Here is a 27,493-nt window from a genome sequence, read left to right as displayed (position 1 = left end):
CCCTCCTATCTGATAGAAAAGGGTCCCATGATCCCGAGCCGATCTTACCTTGGCTCGCAAACCCCAAGTTTGTCTATGAAGAGCTAATCTAATTGTATTTTTTTCTAGAATGGATTTCTTATGTGGAATACTAATGGATAGGGCCTCGTTGCTAAGTGCTACAAGATCTAGTGCACTGGAACTCGTGGTTATGGACCCGAATCCTTTAGTATGGAACATTGTCTTTTCCAAGTAAAAACCCCTAGTATATGAAAGAATGAAAAGGTGCTTTCGTTCTTGTGGAATAAGAAGCCCTCGTACCTTAATGAAAGGAAAATCGTAATTTTTCGTTAGGTATTTGACCAAATAGGATCGTCCAGTTCCTATAGAACCTATCACTAAAATACCCGATAGGGCTAAGCGGAACGAAAAGGGTTTTCCATGAGATGGTAAATGAAAACGATTAGTCCCACACGAGGTTTGGGAATAAGTGATTGTCTGATAATGAGCAAGGAATATACGTCTTTCTGCTAAAGAGGATCTATTAAACTCATAATTCATTAGATCCTTGTTATCAATGCCAACTAGGTATCATAAGGAAATGGATCCCGGTTGTTCAATCCTTTGATAACCAAGGTCATTCTTTGCTAAAGAGAAATGATCACTATGAGTCAGACTCAATAGAATTGGATCCATTCCAAATAGCGAGAATTAGGATTCTTGATCCCTCTCAATCTCTCTTTCAATTCGAGGATCCAGAGAGGTGTTTTCATAGTCATCTCCGAATATTTGCCATCTCGGAATATTTTCGATTTCATTTTTCTATGATATGTCTTTCTATATGAAAATTGGTTATTTACGATGTACGATGATCCCTGTTAAGCATCCATGGCTGAATGGTTAAAGCGCCCAACTCATAATTGGTAAATTTGCGGGTTCAATTCCTGCTGGATGCACACGAACGGGAACATTCCATAAGTCTATTGGAACTGGCTCTCTATCCATGGAATCTCATCCATCATCCATACATAACGAATTGGTATGGTATATTCATACCATAACATAAGAACAATAAGAACTCGAATTCTTATCGATACTGGAACTCAGAGCATAGGAGGGAAAGTCGATTTATGGATGGAATCAAATACGCAGTATTTACAGAAAAAAGTCTTCGTTTATTGGGAAAGAATCAATATACTTTTAATGTCGAATCGGGATTCACTAAGACAGAAATAAAGCATTGGGTCGAACTCTTCTTTGGTGTTAAGGTGGTAGCTGTGAATAGCCATCGACTACCTGGAAAAGGTAGAAGAATAGGACCTATTCTGGGCCATACAATGCATTACAGACGTATGATCATTACCCTTCAACCGGGTTATTCTATTCCACTTCTAGATAGAGAAAAAAACTAAAGGAGAATACTTAATAATACGGCGAAACATTTATACAAAACACCTATCCCGAGCACACGCAAGGGAACCGTAGACAGGCAAGTGAAATCCAATCCACGAAATAATTTGATCCATGGACGGCACCGTTGTGGTAAAGGTCGTAATTCCAGAGGAATCATTACCGCAAGGCATAGAGGGGGAGGTCATAAGCGCCTATACCGTAAAATAGATTTTCGACGGAATCAAAAAGACATATCTGGTAGAATCGTAACCATAGAATACGACCCTAATCGAAATGCATACATTTGTCTCATACACTATGGGGATGGTGAGAAGAGATATATTTTACATCCCAGAGGGGCTATAATTGGAGATACTATTGTTTCTGGTACAAAAGTTCCTATATCAATGGGAAATGCCCTACCTTTGAGTGCGGTTTGAACTATTGATTTACGTAATTGGAAGTAACCAATTAGGTTTACGACGAAACCTAGAAATCGATCACTGATCCAATTTGACTACCTCTACGGGATAGACCTCAACAGAAAACTGTTGAGTAACGGCAGCAAGTGATTGAGTTCAGTAGTTCCTCATAGAAAATTATTGACTCTAGAGATATGGTAATATGGAGAAGACAAAATTGTTTGAAGCACGCACAGAACCGGAAGCGCCCCTTGTTTCAAAGAGAGGAGGACGGGTTATTCACATTTAATTTGATGGTCAGAGGCAAATTGAAAGCTAAGCAGTGGTAATTAAGACCCCCGGGGGAAAATAGGGATGTCTCCTACGTTACCCATAATATGTGGAAGTATCGACGTAATTTCATAGAGTCATTCGATCTGAATGCTACATGAAGAACATAAGCCAGATGACGGAACGCAGAGACCTAGGATGTAGAAGATCATAACATGAGCGATTCGGCAGATTTGGATTCCTTTCCTATATATCCACTCATGTGGTACTTCATCATATGATTCATATAAGATCCATCTGTCTAGAGATCGTCATATACATCTAGAAAGCCGTATGCTTTGGAAGAAGCTTGTACAGTTTGGGAAGGGGTTTTTTGAGAGAAAAGAAGAATCTACTTCAACCGATATGCCCTTAGGCACGGCCATGCATAACATAGAAATCACACGTGGAAGGGGTGGGCAATTAGCTAGAGCAGCAGGTGCTGTAGCGAAACTCATTGCAAAAGAGGGTAAATCGGCCACTTTAAGATTACCATCTGGGGAGGTCCGTTTAGTATCCCAAAATTGCTTAGCAACAGTCGGACAAGTGGGTAATGTTGGGGTGAACCAAAAAAGTTTGGGTAGAGCCGGATCTAAGTGTTGGCTAGGTAAACGCCCCGTAGTAAGAGGGGTAGTTATGAACCCTGTGGACCACCCCCATGGGGGCGGTGAAGGGAAAGCTCCCATTGGTAGAAAAAAACCCACAACCCCTTGGGGTTATCCTGCGCTTGGAAGAAGAACTAGGAAAAGGAAAAAATATAGCGATAGTTTTATTCTTCGTCGCCGTAAGTAAATACGTAACTAGGAATATGGAAAATTGCATTTTTGGAATTTGCAATAATGCGATGGGCGAACGACGGGAATTGAACCCGCGCATGGTGGATTCACAATCCACTGCCTTGATCCACTTGGCTACATCCGCCCCTTATCCAGCTAAAGGATTTTTTTCTTTTTTCCGTTGATCATTATTCTATTTATTCTGACCTCCGTACTTCGATCGAGATATTGGACATAGAATGCCACTCTTTAAAAAGGAAAAAAGGAGTAATCAGCTGTGACACGAAAAAAAACGAATCCTTTTGTAGCTCATCATTTATTGGCAAAGATAGAAAAGGTCAATATGAAGGAGGAGAAAGAAACAATAGTAACGTGGTCCCGGGCATCTAGCATTCTACCCACAATGGTTGGCCATACAATTGCGATTCATAATGGAAAGGAACATATACCTATTTACATAACAAATCCTATGGTAGGTCGCAAATTGGGAGAATTCGTGCCTACTCGGCATTTTACGAGTTATGAAAATGCAAGAAAGGATACTAAATCTCGTCGTTAACTGAATTCTGAATAGAAAGATTAAGAAGAAAAAAAAGATTCAAAATACCCAATATCTTGCTAGAACAAGATATTGGGTATTTTTGTCTTTTCTTTCTTCAAAAATTCTTATATGTTAGCAGAAAAACCTTATCCATTAATAGCTGGAACTTCAACAGCAGCTAAGTCTAGAGGGAAGTTGTGAGCATTACGTTCGTGCATTACTTCCATACCAAGGTTAGCACGGTTGATGATATCAGCCCAAGTATTAATAACGCGACCTTGACTATCAACTACAGATTGGTTGAAATTGAAACCATTTAGGTTGAAAGCCATAGTACTAATACCTAAAGCAGTGAACCAGATTCCTACTACAGGCCAAGCAGCCAAGAAGAAGTGTAAAGAACGAGAGTTGTTGAAACTAGCATATTGGAAGATTAATCGGCCAAAATAACCATGAGCAGCCACAATATTATAAGTCTCTTCCTCTTGACCAAATTTGTAACCCTCATTAGCAGATTCATTTTCAGTAGTTTCCCTGATCAAACTAGAGGTTACCAAGGAACCATGCATAGCACTGAATAGGGAACCGCCGAATACACCAGCTACACCTAACATGTGGAATGGATGCATAAGGATGTTGTGCTCTGCCTGGAATACAATCATAAAGTTGAAAGTACCAGAGATTCCTAAAGGCATACCATCAGAAAAGCTTCCTTGACCAATAGGGTAAATCAAGAAAACAGCAGTAGCAGCTGCAACAGGAGCTGAATATGCAACAGCAATCCAAGGACGCATACCCAGACGGAAACTAAGTTCCCACTCACGACCCATATAACAAGCTACACCAAGTAAGAAGTGTAGAACAATTAGCTCATAAGGACCACCATTGTATAACCACTCATCAACAGATGCAGCTTCCCAAATTGGGTAAAAGTGCAATCCGATCGCCGCAGAAGTAGGAATAATAGCACCAGAGATAATATTGTTTCCATAAAGTAAAGAACCAGAAACAGGCTCGCGAATACCATCAATATCTACTGGAGGGGCAGCGATGAAGGCGATAATAAATACAGAAGTTGCGGTCAATAAGGTAGGGATCATCAAAACACCGAACCATCCGATGTAAAGACGATTTTCAGTGCTAGTTATCCAGTTGCAGAAGCGACCCCACAGGCTTGTACTTTCGCGTCTCTCTAAAATTGCAGTCATGGTAAGATCTTGGTTTATTCAAATTGCAAGGACTCCCAAGCACACGTATTAACTAGAATATAGATAATAGAAGGCTTGTTATTTAACAGTATAACATAGACTATATACCAATGTCAACCAAGTCAGCCCAAAGATTGGCTATCCATATAAATAAATTAACCAAACCAATAATTTTGTATTTGTAAATGAAGTGAGTAAAAGTTAAAAACTTTGATGGGTCTTTTCTATATGGGTTGCCCGGGACTCGAACCCGGAACTAGTCGGATGGAGTAGATAATTCTTCCTTGTTACAATAGAGAAAAATCCCTCCCCAAATCGTGCTTGCATTTTTCATTGCACACGACTTTCCCTATGTAGAAATAGCCAATATTCTATTCCAAAGAGGAAGTTCTACTAATTTTTTAATTAGTAAGTTGATTCACCTACTCTTTATTATAATAAAAGGAACATTTCAGAATGAAAAATATGAAAGTTTTTTCTTGATCATTTATCAACCCTTTCCTGTTTATTAGTTTTGTCTAATGATTAATTAAGAGGGTTGACCAGGTCATTGATACCTATAATATCCAAATACCAAATACGCTCAGTGTGTGATCCACTGAAAGAAAAAAGAGTTGTTTTGGTGAACATCAAAGAAAAAACTTGCTCTTCTTCCGTAAAAAATTCTTCTAAAAATGCCGAACCCAATCGTTGCATAAAAGTTCGTACCGTGCTTTTATGTTTACGAGCTAAAGTTCTAGCGCATGAAAGTCGAAGTATATACTTTAGTCGATACAAAGTCCGTTTTTTCGAAGATCCACTATGATAATGAAAAAGATTTCTACATATCCGACCAAATCGATCAAGAATATCCCAATCTGATAAATCCGTCCAAATGGGTTTACTAATAGGATGCCCCGATCCAGTACAAAATTGAGCTTTTGATAAGTATCCTATGAGGAGAGTAGCGGGGACTATGGTATCGAATTTTTTCATTCGAGTATCTATGAGAAATGAATTCTCCAGCATTTGATTCCTTACCAACAAAGGACTTTTTGGTACACTTGAAAGGTATCCCATAAAATCGAAGCAAGAGTTTGCTAATTGGTTTATATGGATTCTTCGCGGCTGAGTCCAAAAAAAGAAATAATATTGCCAGAAATTGATAAGGTAGCATTTCCATTTCTTTTTCAAAAAAAAACTGCCTTTTGATGCAAGAATTGCCTTTCCTTGATATCGAACATAATGTATAAGAGGATCCATAAAGAACCATAAGGTTTTCCGAGAAAAACCAGGGTACATTATCCCAAAATGTTCCATCTTCCTAGAAAAGTGGATTCGTTCCAGAAAAGTTCCAGAATATGCTAATGGTAAGCAAGAAGATTGTTTACGAAGAAACAACAAGAAAAATTCATATTCTGATACATAAGAGTTATATAGGAATTTAACTAGTCTTTTATTTTCTTTTTGAAAAAAAAGAATGGATTTCATTGAAGTAATAAAACTATTCCAATTCGAATAGTAGTTGAGAAAGAATCGCAATAAATGCAAAGATGGAACATCTTGGATACGGTATTGAAGGAGTTGAACCAAGATTTCCAAATGGATAGGATAGGGTATTTCTATATGTGATAGATAATCCAAATGCAAAAATTTGTCTTCTAAAAAGGGAAATATTGAATGAATAGAGCGTAAATTCTGAAACTTTGGTATTTCTTTTTCTTTCGGACAAGATAATTCCCGTAGCGAGAATGGGATTTCCACAACAATCGCAAACCCCTCAGATAGAATCTGAGAATAAAACTCAGAATAAAAAAAAATTTTGTAATCCAATAATCGATCTTGATTAGGATGATTAACCGAGTTATCCAAAAAATTCTGCTGATACATTCGAATAATTAAACGTTTCACAAGTAGTGAACTAAATTTCTTGTTATTCCAACTAACTATTTCCACAGGTTCAGAACCGTTTAATCCATAATCATGAGCAAATGCATAAATATACTCCTGAAAGAGAAGTGGGTAGACAAAGTATTGTTGACGAGATTTCTGTTTTTCTGAATACCCTTCGAATTTTTCCATTTGTATTTCTACTTGAATCAGAGAGAAGAAGCATTTCTCGGTTTATCGAATGATGATACATAGTGCAATATGGTCAGAACAGGGTGTTGCATTTTTAATACAAACCCTGGAAAGAAAGGGAGTCTAATCCACGGATCTTTTTCCGCTCCTTTTCTACCGAATTAGTTTATGTTTGTTCTAAATTACAAAAAAGAACAGAACAAGTTTTTTATTTTTGCAGGCCAATCGCTCTTTTGACTTTGGAATACAGCCTCTTTATCAATATACTGCTTCTTTTACACATTCAATCCATAACATCCCTTATTCAATCCATAATCAAGAATAATTAGGATTTCTAAAAAAAAAGAAAAAATAAAGGGTCCACTCATAGGAAAACCCAACCTTTCCCCACATCCGGCACTAATCTATTTTTAACGTCTAATTAGAGCGGGGAATCCTTCCAATTAGGAAGTTAAGCTCGTTGCTTTTTATTTTACCAGAATTGGAGCCAGGCTCTATCCATTTATTCACTAGACCCAGAAAATCGTAATTTTGGATTCCATTCAAAAAAGATTGATTTTATTACGACATGCTATTTTTTCCATTCATTACCTTTGAGGATCAGTCGTGGTCTTCTAGACTCTACCAAGAGTCTGGACGAATTTGTTGTTTCATCCAAATGTGTAAAAGATCATAGTCGCACTTAAAAGCCGAGTACTCTACCATTGAGTTAGCAACCCAGATAAAAAAAGGATCTTAGATACGATCGAAATCCAAAAATCAATGGAATTACACCGCGCGCTTCTGTCAAAACATTGAACTAGCAAGACATCAAAAGAAAGATTTTATCGACCATGAAAAACACTCAAATGGCAAAACGAACAGGTCCGGTTAAATTCCACTAAAGTGAAAAAAAAGAGCGACCCTAATCACGATGGCCAAATTCTCCTTTTTTTAGCGATTTTTATTAAAAAAAATATATATTATATTGTATGAGAATACATGCAAGAGGAACACCCTTATCATTTGAGCGAAGTGTAAGCAGAAAAATTAAATATGGAGTGAGGATAAAGAGACCCATCTATCTACAAATTCTATTTGTTCAATAGACCTTTGTCAATGGAAATACAATGGTAAGAAAACAAATTAGATAGAAAAAGTAAATAAAATAGGGGCTTATGTTGGATTGGCACGATATAAATCCAAATAGGATTAAGAAAGAGGTAAATTGTGTCTAAATAATTAGACAACGAGGAATACTAATAATCTTCTCCTATCCTACTTTTTTATTCATTTAGTTCTTCAATTAACTCAAAGTTCTTTCTTTTTCTTTAAAGAATTCCGCCTTCCTTAAAATATCATAAACAGTTCTTGTCGGTTGAGCACCCTTTTCAAGGAAATAGAGAATAGCTGGAACATTTAAACAAGTTTGATTCTTTATCGGATCATAAAAACCTACTTTTCGAAGATCTCTTCCTTCTCTTCGAGATCGAACATCAATTGCAACGATTCGATAGACAGCTTATTGGGATAGATGTAGATAAACAACGCCCCCCCTAGAAACGTATAGGAGGTTTTCTCCTCATACGGCTCGAGAAAATGATTCGAATTTCTGTCGATAATAATAGAAATTAGACTATGACGTCCATTAATTTCCTTACAGAAAAAACAAATTTCATTTATACTCATGACTCAAGTTGGCTAATTCTGCCTGAGAAACTTCGAAGGCAAAATCCTTCAAAAATTTTTGAGTCGTCTTTAAACTCTTTTCTTTGTCTCATTTCGAACGAATTGACTTTTATTCCTTATTCTGATCCAACTCTGTTGTTGAGACAATTGAAAATTGTGTTTACTTGTTCTGGAATCCTTTATCTTTGATTTGTGAAATCCTTGGGTTTAGACATTACTTCGGGAATTCCTATTTTTTTCTTTCAAAAGAGTAGCAACATACCCTTTTTTCTTATTTCCTTCGATAAAGCATTTATCTCTTCTATAGAAATCTAATAAGGGGGATTGATTCTGATATACTTTTATTGGACTTTCTTCGTATTTTAACCTTTCGATTTATTTCTATATTAAGGATAGACTGACAAAGTTGGCCTAATTTATTAGTTTTCACTAACCCTAGATTCTTTCCCTTGATAAAAAATAAACTCTGTCCTCTCGAGCTCCATCGTGTACTATGTTACTTAAACCCTGCGCAAATTTGGTTCGGAACGAATAGAACAGGCTATGTCGAGCCAAGAGCATTTTCATTACTATGGAAAATGATGGATAGCAAAATCCACAATCGATCATGTCCTTCAAGTCGCACGTTGCTTTCTACCACATCGTTTTAAACGAAGTTTTACCATAACAAACATTCCTCTTTTCATTGCAAAGTGGTATAGAAAATTGATCCAATATGGATGGAATCATGAATAGTCATTGGTTTTGTTTTTTGTATACTAATTAAAATTAAAACTTGCTATCTATGGAGCAATATGGATAAAAGAAAGTAAGTATTTATCCGGGAAGCCTCCGCCAAGATCCAATTTATTTAAACCCATATTCGAATTCTATCATATGAATGAAACATAGAAAAAGACGACTAAACAAGTTTGCTTAAAACTTATTTATTATTAAATTTCCACCCTCAACGGATGGCTCGAGATGATCAATCTTGAAGTGAGAAGAGAAGGATTGACTCTTCCTCAATAAATAAACTATCAACCTCCAAAAAAGTTTAATTCATTTAATTACTAGAATTAGAATTCTATTAGTAATATATTTTTTCCGTACCAAAAACAATTAACTATAATAACTAAATAAACTATTCCAATGAATAGATTGAAAGTTTTTGGTAGTTAATTGTTTTTGGTACTTCTTCGACTCGAAGACCAAAAGGAAGAAAAAAATATGATTAAGTGATTATTAAGTGATTATTAAGTGATCATAGTAGAGGCATATCCTGAATGTGCCTGCTAGATCCCATTTTTTTCATGAAAATAAAGGTAGTCAATTTGACTGGACTTAAGACTTTATTATGTTTTCTGAGAAAACATAAGATATCATTATTCTCTTTAATAAACTTTTGTCTCATACGGAGTACTATATGATTTCACCGTTTGTTTCATCAGAAACAATCTGGGACGGAAGGATTCGAACCTCCGAGTAACGGGACCAAAACCCGCTGCCTTACCACTTGGCCACGCCCCATTTCGGGTTTTATGCGACACTAATAAACACTATTATGTTTATTTGTTATTCGTCAATACCATTTCAATTACATAAATAAAGAAGAGATATTCTCTTGCTAGTATTCTACACATGCAGATAATATAGAATCAAAAAAATGCATTGATCATTACATGGAATTCTATTAAGATATTATATGAAAGTCGAATTTATTCCACTCTCATTTGAGAGTGCGAATACAAGGAGGTATTTTGTGTTTGGGAAAGTCCGAAGAAAAAAAGATTTTGAATCTGCCTTTTCCTTCTTTCCCTTAAAAAAATAACTCAATCAAAATCCAATTATTTACTCTACAAGAATGAAATGCTTGTTATGCCTAATATACTTAGTTTAACCTGTATCTGTTTTAATTCTGTTCTTTATCCTACTAGTTTTTTCTTTGCCAAATTGCCCGAAGCTTATGCTATTTTCAATCCAATCGTGGATATTATGCCTGTTATACCTCTATTCTTTTTTCTATTAGCCTTTGTTTGGCAAGCTGCTGTAAGTTTTCGATGAAATCTTTAGTACTCTGTATGCCAAATTGAATGATGTGTTCATTCCAAAAAAAAAAATTAAAATGGGTAAAAGCCGAGAAGTTTTATATTTTTATATTATGAACCCTCAATTCTAAAATTGAAATTATTCTACATTGAATGGGTAGCTACAGCAATAAATTTGGATCAGCCTTTCTACTCCCCTGCACCTAGGTTGAGCAGGTACCTTTAGGTACCTACACAATACCTATTCAATACCACCTAACCCTATTTTTGCTATTGATAAGAGTTCTTATTATAAATGAATTCTTGCAATTTTTTTCCAGAATTCATTTTTGCATTTTTAGGTATCAAAAAAAACCATCCTAGTGGATCCGTGTGGTAAGGAAAAACTGGTAATCTATTCCTTAAAAAAAAATCTTGGAGATTATGTAATGCTTACTCTCAAACTTTTTGTTTATACAGTAGTGATATTCTTTGTTTCACTCTTTATCTTTGGATTCTTATCTAATGATCCAGGACGGAATCCTGGACGCGAGGAGTAAAAATTCAATTTTTTTTTTTTCTTACAAATTGGATTTGTTTCGTACATTTATCTATGAGAAAATCCGGGGGTCAGAATTCTTTCCAGTTTGAAAGTCCCAAATGATCCAAGGGAGCGGAAAGAGAGGGATTCGAACCCTCGGTACAAAAAAATTGTACAACGGATTAGCAATCCGCCGCTTTAGTCCACTCAGCCATCTCTCCACGTTCCAAAGCGAAAGGTTTCCGTGATATGATATAGGCAAGAAATAAGAAATAACGGTTGCAAAAAACCCCTTTTTTTCTTTCAAAAGTCTATAAAAATTATATTGCCAATTCCATTTTAGTTATATTCTTTTTTCTTAATGTTAATAAAAAAAAGAAGAAAATTCTTGTTTTTTCTTTGTAAAAATCGATATTGACCGAGAGACAATCAAATAGATTTTCTCTTTAGCGGGCATTTCCATATAGGACTTGTTATAATTATAATAAAACAAGCTATATATAAAAAAACGCTTTTTTTTTTTTTGTCGATTATTTATCAAGAAAGCAAAAAGGGTTCTTATCAAATCCACCATAAAATTGGAAAGAAGCATAAAGTAAGTAGACCTGACTCCTTGAATGATGCCTCTATCCGCTATTCTGATATATAAATTCGATGTAGATGAAATTGTATAAGCGAATTTTTCGTATTTCCTTAGACTTAGACCGCGCAAGACAAGAATTTTTCGCTATTTACGATTTCATATTCTTGTTACTAGATGTTCTATAGGAATAAGAAGAAATCGCAACTCCTTTGCGCTACACATAAAAATTGATTTCGAAGGTCCTTTTTTTTTTCAGAATCCTCCATTTTAGTTCTTCCCCCCATGCAATAGAGAGGGAATGGGAAAAAAGGGGTTACTTTTATTTTCATTTTTCCCTTAAAAGATAGACTTTGAAATAGGAGTCTTGGAATAATGCTGAATTCAAAGGTTTATTTCTATAAGTATAAGATAAGAAAAACAAATCGAATCAAATTCATGGATTTACAACGACCTCGGTTGTGACTCCATAGATAAAAATGGAAAATTTCTCTCTTCGAGACCATTGAAAAAGGGCATTGAACGAGAAAGAAATCGTCCACAGATATAAAACTATCATATGCCTTGGAAAGTGATATGAGGTGCTCGGAAATGGTTGAAGTAATTGAATAGGAGGATCACTATGACTATAGCCCTTGGTAGAGTTCCTAAAGAAGAAAATGATCTATTTGATACTATGGATGACTGGTTACGAAGGGACCGTTTCGTTTTTGTAGGATGGTCTGGCCTATTGCTCTTTCCTTGTGCTTATTTCGCTTTAGGGGGTTGGTTTACAGGGACAACTTTTGTAACTTCTTGGTATACCCATGGATTGGCAAGTTCCTATTTGGAAGGTTGTAATTTCTTAACCGCAGCAGTTTCTACCCCTGCCAATAGTTTAGCACACTCTTTGTTGCTACTATGGGGGCCAGAAGCACAAGGAGATTTTACTCGTTGGTGTCAATTAGGCGGTCTATGGACTTTTGTAGCTCTCCACGGGGCTTTTGCACTAATAGGTTTCATGTTACGCCAATTTGAACTTGCTCGGTCTGTTCAATTGCGGCCTTATAATGCAATCTCATTCTCTGGTCCAATTGCTGTTTTTGTTTCGGTATTCCTTATTTATCCACTGGGGCAATCTGGTTGGTTCTTTGCGCCGAGTTTTGGCGTAGCAGCGATATTTCGATTCATCCTTTTCTTCCAAGGATTTCATAATTGGACGTTGAACCCATTTCATATGATGGGAGTTGCCGGAGTATTAGGCGCGGCTCTGCTATGCGCTATTCATGGAGCAACCGTAGAAAACACTCTATTTGAGGACGGTGATGGTGCAAATACCTTCCGTGCTTTTAACCCAACTCAAGCTGAAGAAACTTATTCAATGGTCACTGCTAACCGCTTTTGGTCCCAAATCTTTGGTGTTGCTTTTTCCAATAAACGTTGGTTACATTTCTTTATGCTATTTGTACCCGTCACCGGTTTATGGATGAGTGCTATTGGCGTAGTTGGCTTGGCTCTGAACTTACGTGCCTATGACTTTGTTTCCCAGGAAATCCGTGCAGCGGAAGATCCTGAATTCGAGACTTTCTACACCAAAAATATTCTTTTAAACGAGGGTATTCGTGCGTGGATGGCAGCTCAGGATCAGCCTCATGAAAATCTTATATTCCCTGAGGAGGTTCTACCACGTGGAAACGCTCTTTAATGGAACTTTCGTTTTAGCTGGTCGTGACCAAGAAACCACCGGCTTTGCTTGGTGGGCTGGGAATGCCAGACTTATCAATTTGTCCGGTAAACTACTTGGAGCTCACGTAGCCCATGCCGGATTAATCGTATTCTGGGCCGGAGCAATGAACCTATTTGAAGTGGCCCATTTCGTACCAGAAAAGCCCATGTATGAACAAGGGTTGATTTTACTTCCACACTTAGCTACTCTAGGTTGGGGAGTAGGGCCAGGGGGGGAAGTTCTAGATACTTTTCCATACTTTGTATCTGGCGTACTTCACCTAATTTCCTCCGCAGTCTTAGGCTTCGGTGGCATTTATCACGCGCTTCTGGGACCCGAGACTCTTGAAGAATCTTTTCCATTCTTTGGTTATGTCTGGAAAGATAGAAATAAAATGACTACAATTTTGGGTATTCACTTAATTTTGTTAGGTCTAGGTGCTTTTCTTCTAGTACTCAAGGCTCTTTATTTTGGCGGTGTATATGATACCTGGGCCCCTGGGGGGGGAGATGTAAGAAAAATTACCAATTTGACCCTTAGTCCCAGTGTTATATTTGGTTATTTACTAAAATCTCCTTTTGGGGGAGAAGGGTGGATTGTTAGTGTAGATGATTTAGAAGATATAATTGGTGGACATGTATGGTTGGGTTTTATTTGTGTATTTGGGGGAATTTGGCATATTTTAACCAAACCCTTCGCATGGGCTCGCCGTGCATTTGTATGGTCTGGAGAAGCTTACTTGTCTTATAGTTTAGCTGCTTTATCTGTCTTTGGTTTTATCGCTTGTTGTTTTGTATGGTTCAATAATACAGCTTATCCGAGTGAGTTTTATGGACCCACCGGGCCAGAAGCTTCTCAAGCTCAAGCATTTACTTTTCTAGTTAGAGACCAGCGTCTTGGAGCTAATGTGGGATCCGCTCAAGGACCCACAGGTTTAGGGAAATATCTAATGCGTTCCCCAACTGGGGAGGTTATCTTTGGAGGGGAAACTATGCGTTTTTGGGACCTTCGTGCTCCATGGTTAGAACCTCTAAGGGGCCCCAACGGTTTGGACTTGAGTAGGTTGAAAAAAGACATACAACCTTGGCAAGAACGGCGCTCAGCAGAATATATGACCCACGCTCCTTTAGGCTCTTTAAATTCCGTGGGTGGCGTAGCGACCGAGATCAATGCAGTTAATTATGTCTCTCCTAGAAGTTGGTTATCAACTTCTCATTTTGTTCTAGGATTCTTCTTTTTTGTGGGCCATTTATGGCATGCAGGAAGAGCCCGAGCTGCTGCAGCAGGTTTTGAAAAGGGAATCGATCGTGATTTGGAACCTGTTCTTTACATGAACCCTCTTAACTAAGATTTTCTTATTTATACCTGTTCTACTTTTTTTCTGTTCTGGCTCGGTTATTCTATCTAGCCGAGCCATTCATTCCTTTTTATGAAAGAAAGATAAGGGACAGAATAAAAAAAAATGAAAGAAACAAACGTATTCAATAAGCAAAAGGAGAGAGAGGGATTCGAACCCTCGATAGTTCCTAGAACTATACCGGTTTTCAAGACCGGAGCTATCAACCACTCAGCCATCTCTCCACCGCCTAATCCTTATTTTACTCCTACAAATAGAACATAGCCATATAAAAAATAAAAATATTTATTAACCTCTAGAAAGATATCAGATACAAGTTCCTTTTCGATATATCTCTGTATACTGTATACACGGATACAGGATCCGCTATACCCGCTTGTGAAATAAAGACTAAATAACCTCCTCTCACCCCCATATCCAAATAAAAAAGAGGTTAAGTAATAAATTTTAATTAAAGAGAAGAATCAATGGATTCATGATTAAACCCCTCCTACTTCTTGTATTTTTTTACAATTTTGGTTAAGTGAGGGATCAAATATGTAGTCAACTTTATTTGATGGTAGCTTGGAGGATTAGAAATATGACTATTGCTTTCCAATTAGCTGTTTTTGCATTAATTGCGACTTCCTCAGTCTTAGTAATTAGTGTACCCCTTGTATTTGCTTCTCCTGATGGTTGGTCAAATAATAAAAATGTTGTATTTTCCGGTACATCATTATGGATTGGACTAGTCTTTCTCGTAGCTATTCTGAATTCTCTCATTTCTTAAATTAAATTTGGTTAATATTTAGTAACCCCATAAAAAAGAAATAATAAAGGCCATTTAAAAAATTCGAATAGTGAGACGTATTAAAACGCAATTTGCGTTCCGAATTGCTAGCTCTTCTCTTTCAGTATTATGAAATTCCCATTAGAATATTCATTGACAGATAATAAAAAAAGGAAAACTCTAATATCTAATATAATAGAATAGAAAATGAAATGAAACGGTCGACCCAGACATAGACGGTCGACCCAAGCGGATATACGCTATAAAATATATACCGTAGCGAGCGTAGTTCAATGGTAAAACATCTCCTTGCCAAGGAGAAGATACGGGTTCGATTCCCGCCGCTCGCCCGCTTAATTTATCAAAGTACTATGATAAAAAGTTTAGTCTAGTTAATTGTTTAACTACTTATATTAAATTAAGTATTAATTAAGTATTAGTCTAGTGCCGTATCCCTTACTATATTTACCCTTCCTTTGCATCCCCCTCAAAAAAAGAGGGCGCTCCGGAGGCAGAAATAGAACTAGCCAACAGAGCCCCAAAATTGGGTATTAACTGAGACAAACAACGGGCAAACTGTTTTTAAAAGGAAGGGAGAGGTAGACTGTCCCTTTCATTTCATTTTTATTTTCTGCAAGGTAGGGAGAAGCCTTGCGCCTTCTTTTTGTGAAGGCAAGTGGCTTCGCAAATTGCTCAATTTTGCCCTCTAGGGCCCGGAACTAATGAATAAAAAAGGGTTGGATACGCCCCTCTACCATATCTAGAGAAATAGAATACTCCTTTTATAGAGACTGCTAAGTGCGGAGACGGGAATCGAACCCGTGACCTCAAGGTTATGAGCCTCGTGAGCTACCAAACTGCTCTACTCCGCTCTGTAGTACCAGAAACTGGTGGACAAAAAAGGCTTGAATACAAGCCTTTAACATGTCTAGACAAATAGAATACTCCTTTTATACAGAATGGAGCGGGTAGCGGGAATCGAACCCGCATCGTTAGCTTGGAAGGCTAGGGGTTATAGTCGACGTTGGTTGATTATTTTTAACGTCTCTAATTCAAAACCGAACATGAAATTTTGATTTCATTCGGCTCCTTTATGGATATTCTCACCACTTAACATCTATGTCAGCTTTTCTATTTGAATGGAACCAAAGCTCTCTGCTTTCTAGATGATCCTTATAGAGTAGGAGATAGAAATTCTATCTAAATCCATCTAATCTACTTACTTCGTTCCCTAATTTCATTCAAGAGATCCTGAGGAAAAGAATTGGGTTTCCACCGAGCTGAAACAATATGCGGATGGTTCTAGTAAACCAAAACTATCGTTTTTTAGCTATTTGGCTTCCTTATCCTTTAACAAAAGAAGATTTAGTTACGATTGGAAATCAACTTTTTTGTATCTTCATCCATAGATCCTTTACTCATATTTTCAAAATTGGAATACTTAAATCCAATGCAAAATTATGCTTCGCGACTCTGTACTCATATCATAATCCAATTTTTATTTTGGATGCAATTTAAATTAGTTTTTGGGTACAAATCGCCAGAATGTATATTCTTCCTCAATATGCTATTGAGAGGAAAAGGATTTAATCCTTTATAAGAACTAAAGTTTTCATCGGAATATAAAAAAAAACTTAAGGATGCCTTAAGTATATCATTTCAAATTCAGTTATTAATAGAACGAATCACACTTTTACCACTAAACTATACCCGCTACATTGTATATTATGGTATAAATGGTACCCTTTGTCAAGGATAGCCATTTGACAAGGAGGCTAATTCCCCCTTATTGAATCAGATGGAGAAGGTTCATGACACTGAGCCATTGGTACTTCTACTTCGATCGCGCGCCTTTACTTTAGGATTTAGATAGCCCCTCTCCCTCTGGTCTGTAAAATAAATCTCTTCTTACCCTGCTAATAGCGCCTGAACCAAATGTATTTATTTTGATTAGGATCCTATCCTATTCTACGGTTACGACTACAATAATCATTATTTACTTTGCGAGGACGTAAGTGTGCCAGACTGCTAAATTGTTTTATTATTCCTACAATATAAACTAGGGGATATAGGGGGTAACACTGTCCCTATAAATTCCTTTTTTCCTTTTCTTTTTTGTCCAGAATTGAACAAAAAAGAAATTATAGAAGATGTTTTCTTCCCCCATTAAGTCCGAGCCATAGAGTAAGAGTGAGATGAGTTTTCCAAATTCATCATAGACTTTCCCTATGGCTTGATAGAAGTAAGAAGCAAAGAGTTGTAACTTAAAGAGTCGTAACTTAAAGAAAAAAACGGACAGGGCTGACAGATTTACCTGATGTAAAGAAGATCCTAAAAGTCTATGATTAGTCGACTCTCTCCATTTAACACTTTCCTCTCTCTCCTTTTTTCCACTGACTCAATGCTAGTTTATTAGATTCTTGTTTAAAAGAATCAAAAAAGTTCAATAGAACTAAGAACACATAAAAAATAGCATAGAGGATCAAGGCCATTACCAAAAGTTCCTCCCAAGGATCCTATCCTATTGGGTATCTGTTCCCTGCCTTTTCCCGCTAGGATTGGAAATCTTATATTTTCCATATACCATTGAATCCTTGGGGTTCCAGAATCCGCCTATTTTACTAGCCTTCGGAAACGGAAAACCATGAACCAAGAAGAGTTGGGTATGTTTTTTTTTCTTAATTTTATTTTGAGCTCTCAAGATATCAATACATATACAATCTATACATAATGTCTCTCTCTATATCTCTATATATTATATATATATAATATGTACATTATGCAGTAGACCCATAATGGGAAATCAAAGTGGCAAATTTTTGAATTAAATAAAAAGCCCTTTTAACTCAGTGGTAGAGTAATGCCATGGTAAGGCATAAGTCATCGGTTCAAATCCGATAAAGGGCTTTTTAAATTAGTGGTAGAGTAATCTCGTGCTAAGACGTAAGTCATTGGTTCGAATCTGATAGAGTACTTTTCTACTAAATTGATTCGCTTTTTTCTTTGTTTTTGAAGCTTTCTCTTTAGAGAATTTTATGACTTAGTGCGGGATGAATGCATTTTTGGTCTGAACACTAAATGAAGCACGGAATGGAAATAAAAAAAAAATTGGACTCTTTTTCATCTTATCTTAGATCAATAAAATAACTACCTGTACTGAACTAATCTAGAATCCCTTTTAGTAATCCATTCTTATTCTATACATTTAAAATGAATTTCCCTAAAAGGTAGAGGATGATCCATGAATTAATCTAACCATCAACTAAAAAAATCCTAGATGAAAACATAGCAGAAAAGTTAGAAAAACTCTTTGCTTTGGATCTAGTTATACTTTTCGAGTATATTGACAATTCAAAAAAACTGCTCATACTATGATTATAGTATAATCACGAGCGGTTGTATATGGCCCTATCGTCTAGTGATGCCCCTATCGTCTAGTGGTTCAGGACATCTCTCTTTCAAGGAGGCAGCGGGGATTCGACTTCCCCTGGGGGTAGGGAGTATTATGAAAGGAGGTTAATCATAGATTAGCAAAAACCCTAGAATAAATTCTTCCTGGGTCGATGCCCGAGTGGTTAATGGGGACGGACTGTAAATTCGTTGACAATGTCTACGCTGGTTCAAATCCAGCTCGGCCCAAAAATCTAGGGCTTCGTGAATATGAACTAAATCCTTTTGTTTTTCTCCCATAAAATAAAATGTCTGATCTATAGAAATAAAAGAGAAATAAAAAAGGGGATTTTTTTTTCTAATCCATATCTCTCTCATTCCTTTCTTACAAACAAAAGAGTTTTTCTTGTTGAAGGGTGGATTATTATCCATTTTTAGTGATAAAAAATCACGACATACTAGTTATGTCACTCTCACTATACCCACGTATAATATAATATTAATATGTGGGTATGTAGTATATGATTCGTCTATTTCTTAGAGTACGACAGACGAATCGAATCTTCTTATGGTTCTATTTAAGAATGGGTATGCCATACACCCCGCGGGGATTGTAGTTCAATTGGTCAGAGCACCGCCCTGTCAAGGCGGAAGCTGCGGGTTCGAGCCCCGTCAGTCCCGAACTAGGGTTCAATGAATGGAGAAATTCATATTTCCTTTTTCCATGAAAAAAAAGGGGCAGGGAGCAAGATCAAATACCCATAGGGCACCCTTACTTCACTTTTTTATTTTGCATCTCTCATTAAAGAGGGAGGGAAGGAGTATAGGAATTTTTTTCACTACTCCCGATCGATAAAGATAAAGAAAGACACACATACGATATGTGGATTAGTAGAATTTTAGGATATTACTCTATCTTTCTTTATGATGATACCATCCTCATCTTAATTTCCTATTCCACTGTTATGGAATAGAGTACCGGTATTTTACCGGAATCCATACATAAATTGTATTCCCTTTTTATTTCAGACCTCTTTTCCCCATCTCACTTCTACTGCTTATTTGGATGTCTATGTGACCCATAGAAAGTTGCTCATATAATACATACATAATTGTATGTATAACTATAAGAAAAAGGAAGAGAAATTGTATAAGATTAAGAAAGCTCGTGGGTTAGAGATATAGAAAAGAAAAAGTAGAAAAAAAAGGATTAAAAAAGAGGGAATTCCTAATCCAATCAAAAAACCCATTTTGGTCTTAGTATGGATATAGGATCTTCCTATGTTATACTATATAACTCTCATCCATGAATTGATTTGATAGATCCGATATTCATAATATTGAATTGATTCAGTATTATCAGAATGCAAGCCCTACCCTTGAATTTACAAGATACCCCTTTTTCCTCTCCATGGGATTACATCCCGAGTTATTGTGAAAATAAAAAATAAAGAGGTTATGGAAGTCAATATTCTCGCATTTATTGCTACTGCACTGTTCATTCTAATTCCTACTTCTTTTTTACTTATTATTTATGTAAAAACAGTCAGCCAAAATAATTAAGTGGAATTCCAATTAATCATTGAAGAAATGAAAAAGGGATTAAATAAAAAAAATCCAAGTCTTAAATGAAAGGATCTGGTTGGAATCTTAAAGTGTGGTAGAAAGAACTACATATAGTTTTTTCTACGACACTTTAGAGTCTTTCTATTATATTATCTTTGAATCTACATAGAATAGATTAGTAGATTGAAATAGTTAAGTAGTCTAATTCAATTTCTTTTTTCATTGCATCCACTTAATTTCAATCAGGTCAAAATAAAAAAATCGAAGACAATTCTTGACCAAAGAATCCATGGAAGGAAAGAAAAATAATATAAGAATAGACTATAGTAAAAAGTAAAAGGAAAAAACCAGCGAATCTTTCATGCTTAAATATCCCGCGAGATGCTTCAAAAGAGAATAAAAATTATTCTAAGAATAAAGAAAGAGTATAAAACAAATGGAAAATGTGTGATATGCCGTGAATAGTTCCGTGGAAGAAAGTCTAATTTTCTTATGTATAGAACTTTTTTTAACCATTAGTCATTTCTAGTAGAAATTCTTAATTGGTATAATGGCTCTTTCTTACAATACAAGAGTTTCTTACAGGAGTGAAACAAAACTAAAGAAAAAGATTAAAGAATAACGTTTGACAAAATAATTAATGCAAAACGATCAATTAAAAAAAGAATTGATACAACAATTTGATTACTTAATCAATTAGTAGTATCGTATCCCTAGAGTCCACTCCTTCCCCATACTACTAGTGAAAGAGAAAATGTAAAGACTACCATTAAAGCAGCCCAAGCGAGACTTACTATATCCATCTAAATTATGTCTCCTATTTCTATGAAGGGATTATTCTACTATTGATCAATAATCATAGTGGAATCAAGGGTACAGAGTCAAAAAGGGCTTCTGCCCTAAGGCCATGGATCAATCAGTTCAAGGAATTTACTCCTAACAAATTCTTATAGGAATTCTTGTAGAATTAGAGAGCATTAAAAATACGATACTATAAAGCCCTTTTTTCCTTACCTTAAAAAAGAAAGAGTACGGGAATGATGTCCTGAATAGAAGAAGCGGGAATAGGAAGATTTTTTATTCCTTTTGTTACTCTAGTGTATGTAGGTCACATAAGATGTACGATAAAAAAATGTATGATAATTAGGAAGTCTTGATATTCTTTCGTGGAGTCCCTTCTGGAATCTTAGATTGAAAAAGAGAAGAATGCCCCTTAGGGACCTTTCTTTGGATACCAAGATTTCTGACATCTTATCCTCGTATTTAAAAATTCTCAAATCGAATCAATTAAGAACCAATTCAAATTCATATAATAAAAGAATAAGGAAACACTACCTCACCCCTATTGATAACCATTTTGGCCACTACCGCCAAAACAAACCCTAACCCTAGTTTAAGGATAGAACTATGGTATGGTTTCTCTAAACCCAGTATCGGCAGGCTTAGTTACTCTCTTGCCCGAACTTATGCGAAGTAAAAATTGATTGAATTCGATCAGTACTAGAAAACCTAAGTATTTTATTGATCAGGCGGCACCCAGATTTGAACTGGGGATAAAGGATTTGCAGTCCCCTGCCTTACCGCTTGGCCATGCCGCCAAAAAATCCGATCGAAAATCTAGAAAACAGCAAGTATTCATCCACGTTTTCTTACGAAAAGCCCCTTTCTTTTATTTTGAATATAATTAAACTTACTTTTTTCCAATCTTTTTCAAAAAAGATACTCCTGCTTTTTTTGATCCAGTTTCGATTATTCTCCTCGATAGATTCTATCTTAAAACATACATTGCTAACACAATAAAACTTCCCATTTCTTTCTATTGAGATGAAAAAGAAGAAAAGTGGATTTCTAGTCACAGGCTGCAAAATTCAGAACAAATTGGAACCATTAACTAGAATTCTCTTTCTTTTTTGAATTGCAGTAGTGAACTACTCTTAAATCGGTATTATCTCCCCCCCTTCAATTTCAATGGCATAATAAAATATTATGGCTTTATGCTTAATCCGTGTATAGGTGAACTTTAGGTCCGAGCAGCATTATTATCCAAAGATCCCCTTTATGTACATATCTCTATGGGGAATCGTGCTTTAATTTTTCAAAGTATTAAATTAAATATCTTGAATAAAAAAAGGAAATTTGCTCTGATATTAGAGTATAACCTGACTATCTTGGCCTACCCAAGTGAAATTACGATAAAAGAAAAGCATGGATATGGGGAGAGGTGGATAATTAGATTGGCATGTACTTAAAAAAGGGACTTACTTTATTTTAGAATTCCACAATGAAATACTTAATTTTCTAGCAATTATACTACTCCGATCCGAAATAAAAAAGAACCCTCAAATTATTTTTAGAAATTAAAGTAAGCACGCTATTCTAAATCGAAGTAAAGTAAAACTTTCTAGTGTATTATATTACGGCTTTATTACATTCATAGAAAGGGGATAAAATGAGAAATCTTTGCCATTCAATCTGATTAGAATATTATAAAGTATAAGTGGCATAATTTTTTTTGTAGGAATATTTTAGCAATTCATTTTCATTTCATTTGTACCCCTGGTAAACTAGAATTTTCGTCGAAATGGTCTCTATTCATATGTATGAAATACATATATGAAATACGTATGTGGAGTTCCCTAGAATTTCATGTGATTCAGTAAACAGAATATAGATTCCATGATTGCTAGATCAATCCGTAGGGATTGATGAAGAGTGAGCTGATAATGGAATTTTTCTTTGATAAACAGGAAACTTAAGATTAAGATGCTCCGGAATGGAAACGAGGGAATGTCCACAATACCCGGATTTAGTCAGATCCAATTCGAGGGATTTTTTAGGTTCATTAATCAAGCCTTGGCAGAAGAACTTGACAAGTTTCCAACAATTAAAGATCCAGATCACGAAATTGCATTTCAATTATTTGCGAAAGGATATCAATTGCTAGAACCCTCGATAAAAGAAAGAGATGCTGTGTATGAATCACTCACCTATTCTTCCGAATTATATGTATCTGCGAGATTAATTTTTGGTTTCGATGTGCAAAAGCAAACCATTTCTATCGGAAACATTCCTATAATGAATTCCTTAGGAACCTTTATTATAAATGGAATATACCGAATTGTGATCAATCAAATATTGCTAAGTCCTGGTATTTACTACCGCTCGGAATTAGATCATAAGGGAATTTCTATCTACACCGGGACTATAATATCAGATTGGGGAGGGAGATCGGAATTAGCAATTGATAAAAAAGAAAGGATATGGGCTCGCGTGAGTAGAAAACAAAAGATATCTATTCTAGTTCTATCATCAGCTATGGGTTCGAATCTAAGAGAAATTCTAGATAATGTTTCCTACCCTGAAATTTTCTTGTCTTTCCCGAATGCTAAGGAGAAGAAGAGGATTGAGTCAAAAGAAAAAGCTATTTTGGAGTTTTATCAACAATTTGCTTGTGTAGGTGGGGACCTGGTATTTTCGGAGTCCTTATGCGAGGAATTACAAAAGAAATTTTTTCAACAAAAATGTGAATTAGGAAGGATTGGTCGACGAAATATGAATCGGAGACTTAATCTTGATATACCTCAGAACAATACATTCTTGTTACCACGAGATGTATTGGCCGCTACGGATCATTTGATTGGAATGAAATTTGGAACGGGTATACTTGACGATGACGATATGAATCACTTGAAAAATAAACGTATTCGTTCGGTTGCGGATCTGTTACAAGATCAATTCGGATTGGCTCTTGGTCGTTTACAACATGCAGTTCAAAAAACTATTCGTAGAGTATTCATACGTCAATCGAAACCGACTCCCCAAACTTTGGTAACTCCAACTTCAACTTCAATTTTATTAATAACTACTTATGAGACCTTTTTTGGCACATACCCATTATCTCAAGTTTTTGATCAAACGAATCCATTGACACAAACTGTTCATGGGCGAAAAGTGAGTTGTTTAGGTCCTGGAGGGTTGACGGGGAGAACCGCAAGTTTTCGGAGCCGAGATATTCATCCGAGTCACTATGGGCGTATTTGTCCAATTGACACGTCTGAAGGAATCAATGTTGGACTTACTGGATCCTTAGCAATTCATGCGAGAATTGATCACTTGTGGGGATCTATAGAGAGTCCGTTTTATGAAATATCTGCTGAGAAAGCAAAAGAAAAAAAAGAGAGACAGGTGGTTTATCTATCACCAAATAGAGATGAGTATTATATGATAGCAGCAGGAAATTCTTTGTCCTTGAATCAAGGTATTCAGGAAGAACAGGTTGTTCCAGCTAGATACCGCCAAGAATTCTTGACTATTGCATGGGAACAGATTCATGTTAGAAGTATTTTTCCTTTCCAATATTTTTCTATTGGGGGTTCTCTCATTCCTTTTATTGAGCACAATGATGCGAATCGGGCTTTAATGAGTTCTAATATGCAGCGCCAAGCAGTTCCACTTTCTCGGTCCGAGAAATGCATTGTTGGAACTGGATTGGAACGCCAAACAGCTCTAGATTCGAGGGTTTCCGTTATAGCCGAACGCGAGGGAAAGATCATTTCTACTGATAGTCATAAGATACTTTTATCAAGTAGTGGGAAGACTATAAGTATTCCTTTAGTTAACCACCGTCGCTCTAACAAAAATACTTGTATGCACCAAAAACCTCGGGTTCCACGGGGTAAATCCATTAAAAAAGGACAAATTTTAGCAGAAGGAGCTGCTACAGTTGGGGGGGAACTTGCTTTAGGAAAAAACGTATTAGTAGCTTATATGCCATGGGAAGGTTACAATTTTGAAGACGCAGTACTAATTAGCGAACGTTTGGTATATGAGGATATTTATACCTCTTTTCACATCCGGAAATATGAAATTCAGACGGATACGACAAGCCAGGGCTCCGCTGAAAAAATCACTAAAGAAATACCACATCTAGAAGAACATTTACTCCGCAATTTGGACAAAAATGGAGTTGTTAGGTTGGGATCCTGGGTAGAAACTGGTGATATTTTAGTAGGTAAATTAACGCCTCAGATAGCGAGCGAATCATCATATATCGCAGAAGCTGGATTATTACGGGCCATATTCGGCCTTGAGGTTTCCACTTCAAAAGAAACTTCTCTGAAATTACCTATAGGTGGAAGAGGGCGCGTTATCGATGTGAAATGGATCCAAAGGGACCCCCTCGACATAATGGTTCGTGTATATATTTTACAGAAACGTGAAATCAAAGTTGGGGATAAAGTAGCCGGAAGACATGGGAATAAAGGGATCATTTCCAAAATTTTGCCTAGGCAAGATATGCCCTATTTGCAAGATGGAACACCCGTTGATATGGTCTTCAATCCCTTAGGAGTACCCTCCCGAATGAATGTGGGACAAATATTTGAAAGCTCGCTCGGATTAGCGGGGGATCTGCTAAAGAAACATTATAGAATAGCACCCTTTGATGAGAGATATGAGCAAGAGGCTTCAAGAAAACTTGTGTTTTCAGAATTATATGAAGCCAGTAAAGAAACAAAAAATCCATGGGTATTTGAACCCGAGTACCCGGGAAAAAGCAGAATATTTGATGGAAGAACAGGCGACCCCTTTGAGCAACCTGTTCTAATAGGGAAGTCCTATATCTTAAAATTAATTCATCAAGTTGATGAGAAAATTCATGGGCGTTCTACTGGGCCCTACTCACTTGTTACACAACAACCGGTTAGAGGAAGAGCCAAGCAAGGGGGACAACGAGTAGGAGAAATGGAAGTTTGGGCTTTAGAAGGATTTGGTGTTGCTCATATTTTACAAGAGATACTTACTTATAAATCTGACCATCTTATAGCTCGCCAAGAAATACTTAATGCTACGATCTGGGGAAAAAGAATACCTAATCATGAGGATCCTCCAGAATCTTTTCGAGTGCTCGTTCGAGAACTACGATCTTTGGCTCTAGAACTGAATCATTTCCTTGTATCTGAAAAGAACTTCCAGGTTAATAGGGAGGAAGTTTGATCGGAATAAATATAAATTCTTTTCTTATTTCTATTTTATGATTGACCAATATAAACATCAACAACTTCAAATTGGACTCGTTTCCCCTCAACAAATAAAGGCTTGGGCTAACAAAAACCTACCTAATGGAGAAGCCGTTGGCGAAGTCACAAGGCCCTCTACTTTTCATTATAAAACCGATAAACCAGAAAAAGATGGATTGTTTTGCGAAAGAATCTTTGGACCCATAAAAAGCGGGATTTGCGGTTGTGGCAATTCTCGAGCGAGCGGAGCTGAAAACGAAGACGAAAGATTTTGCCAAAAATGCGGGGTAGAATTTGTGGATTCTCGGATACGAAGATATCAAATGGGATACATCAAACTCGCATGTCCCGTGACTCATGTGTGGTATTTGAAAGGTCTTCCTAGTTATATCGCGAATCTTTTAGATAAACCTCTTAAGAAGTTGGAGGGCCTAGTATACGGCGATTTCTCTTTTGCTAGGCCCAGCACTAAAAAACCCACTTTTTTACGATTACGAGGTTTATTCGAAGAGGAAATTGCATCCTGTAACCACAGCATTTCTCCCTTTTTTTCTACCCCAGGCTTTGCAACATTTCGAAATCGGGAAATTGCGACAGGAGCAGGTGCTATTAGAGAACAATTAGCAGATTTGGATTTGCGAATTATTATAGAGAATTCTTTGGTCGAATGGAAGGAATTAGAAGACGAGGGGTATAGTGGAGATGAGTGGGAAGATAGAAAAAGACGAATAAGAAAAGTTTTTTTGATTAGACGCATGCAATTGGCGAAACATTTTATTCAAACAAATGTAGAACCAGAATGGATGGTTTTGTGCTTATTACCGGTTCTTCCTCCCGAATTGAGACCTATTGTTTATAGGTCTGGAGATAAAGTAGTGACTTCAGACATTAATGAACTTTATAAGAGAGTTATCCGTCGGAACAACAATCTTGCCTATCTATTAAAAAGAAGTGAATTAGCGCCAGCAGATTTAGTAATGTGCCAGGAAAAATTGGTACAAGAAGCCGTGGATACACTTCTTGATAGTGGGTCCCGCGGGCAACCGACGAGGGATGGTCACAATAAAGTATACAAATCACTTTCAGATGTAATTGAAGGTAAAGAGGGAAGGTTTCGCGAGACTCTGCTTGGGAAACGGGTCGATTACTCGGGGCGTTCTGTCATTGTTGTGGGTCCTTCGCTTTCATTACATCAATGTGGATTAC

The 27,493-nt window shown here is 36.6% G+C and overlaps 1 protein-coding gene and 8 non-coding genes across 9 annotated transcripts in view; 5 read left to right on the top strand and 4 right to left on the bottom strand.

Annotated features, from left to right (window-relative positions):
- Window positions 1–1,619, top strand: part of LOC123419042 (NAD(P)H-quinone oxidoreductase subunit 2 A, chloroplastic-like) — a 4,702-nt gene extending 3,083 nt beyond the window's left edge. The window contains exon 2 of the mRNA XM_045107112.1: window positions 1–1,619. This exon is cut by the window's left edge and continues 2,956 nt beyond it. The gene's annotated coding sequence lies outside the window, so the exon portion shown is untranslated.
- A 9,417-nt stretch (window positions 1,620–11,036) lies between these two features.
- On the bottom strand, window positions 11,037–11,124 carry TRNAS-GCU. Its single transcript has one exon. It is a non-coding gene; the product is annotated as a tRNA-Ser (tRNA).
- Window positions 11,125–14,681: 3,557 nt separating this feature from the next.
- On the bottom strand, window positions 14,682–14,769 carry TRNAS-UGA. Its single transcript has one exon. It is a non-coding gene; the product is annotated as a tRNA-Ser (tRNA).
- An 824-nt stretch (window positions 14,770–15,593) lies between these two features.
- TRNAG-GCC lies at window positions 15,594–15,664 on the top strand. The gene has a single exon. It is a non-coding gene; the product is annotated as a tRNA-Gly (tRNA).
- Window positions 15,665–16,112: 448 nt separating this feature from the next.
- On the bottom strand, window positions 16,113–16,186 carry TRNAM-CAU. The gene has a single exon. It is a non-coding gene; the product is annotated as a tRNA-Met (tRNA).
- Window positions 16,187–18,149: 1,963 nt separating this feature from the next.
- TRNAT-GGU lies at window positions 18,150–18,221 on the top strand. Its single transcript has one exon. It is a non-coding gene; the product is annotated as a tRNA-Thr (tRNA).
- A 650-nt stretch (window positions 18,222–18,871) lies between these two features.
- TRNAY-GUA lies at window positions 18,872–18,953 on the top strand. The gene has a single exon. It is a non-coding gene; the product is annotated as a tRNA-Tyr (tRNA).
- A 358-nt stretch (window positions 18,954–19,311) lies between these two features.
- On the top strand, window positions 19,312–19,385 carry TRNAD-GUC. The gene has a single exon. It is a non-coding gene; the product is annotated as a tRNA-Asp (tRNA).
- Window positions 19,386–21,797: 2,412 nt separating this feature from the next.
- TRNAC-GCA lies at window positions 21,798–21,868 on the bottom strand. The gene has a single exon. It is a non-coding gene; the product is annotated as a tRNA-Cys (tRNA).
- Between the last annotated feature and the right edge of the window lie 5,625 nt (window positions 21,869–27,493).

This window comes from Hordeum vulgare, unplaced genomic scaffold (genome assembly GCF_904849725.1).
Source record: "Hordeum vulgare subsp. vulgare unplaced genomic scaffold, MorexV3_pseudomolecules_assembly, whole genome shotgun sequence".
NCBI lineage: Eukaryota > Viridiplantae > Streptophyta > Magnoliopsida > Poales > Poaceae > Hordeum > Hordeum vulgare.
The sequence above is the reverse complement of the archived record's forward strand: the minus strand, read 5'-3'. Positions and strand labels throughout refer to the sequence as shown.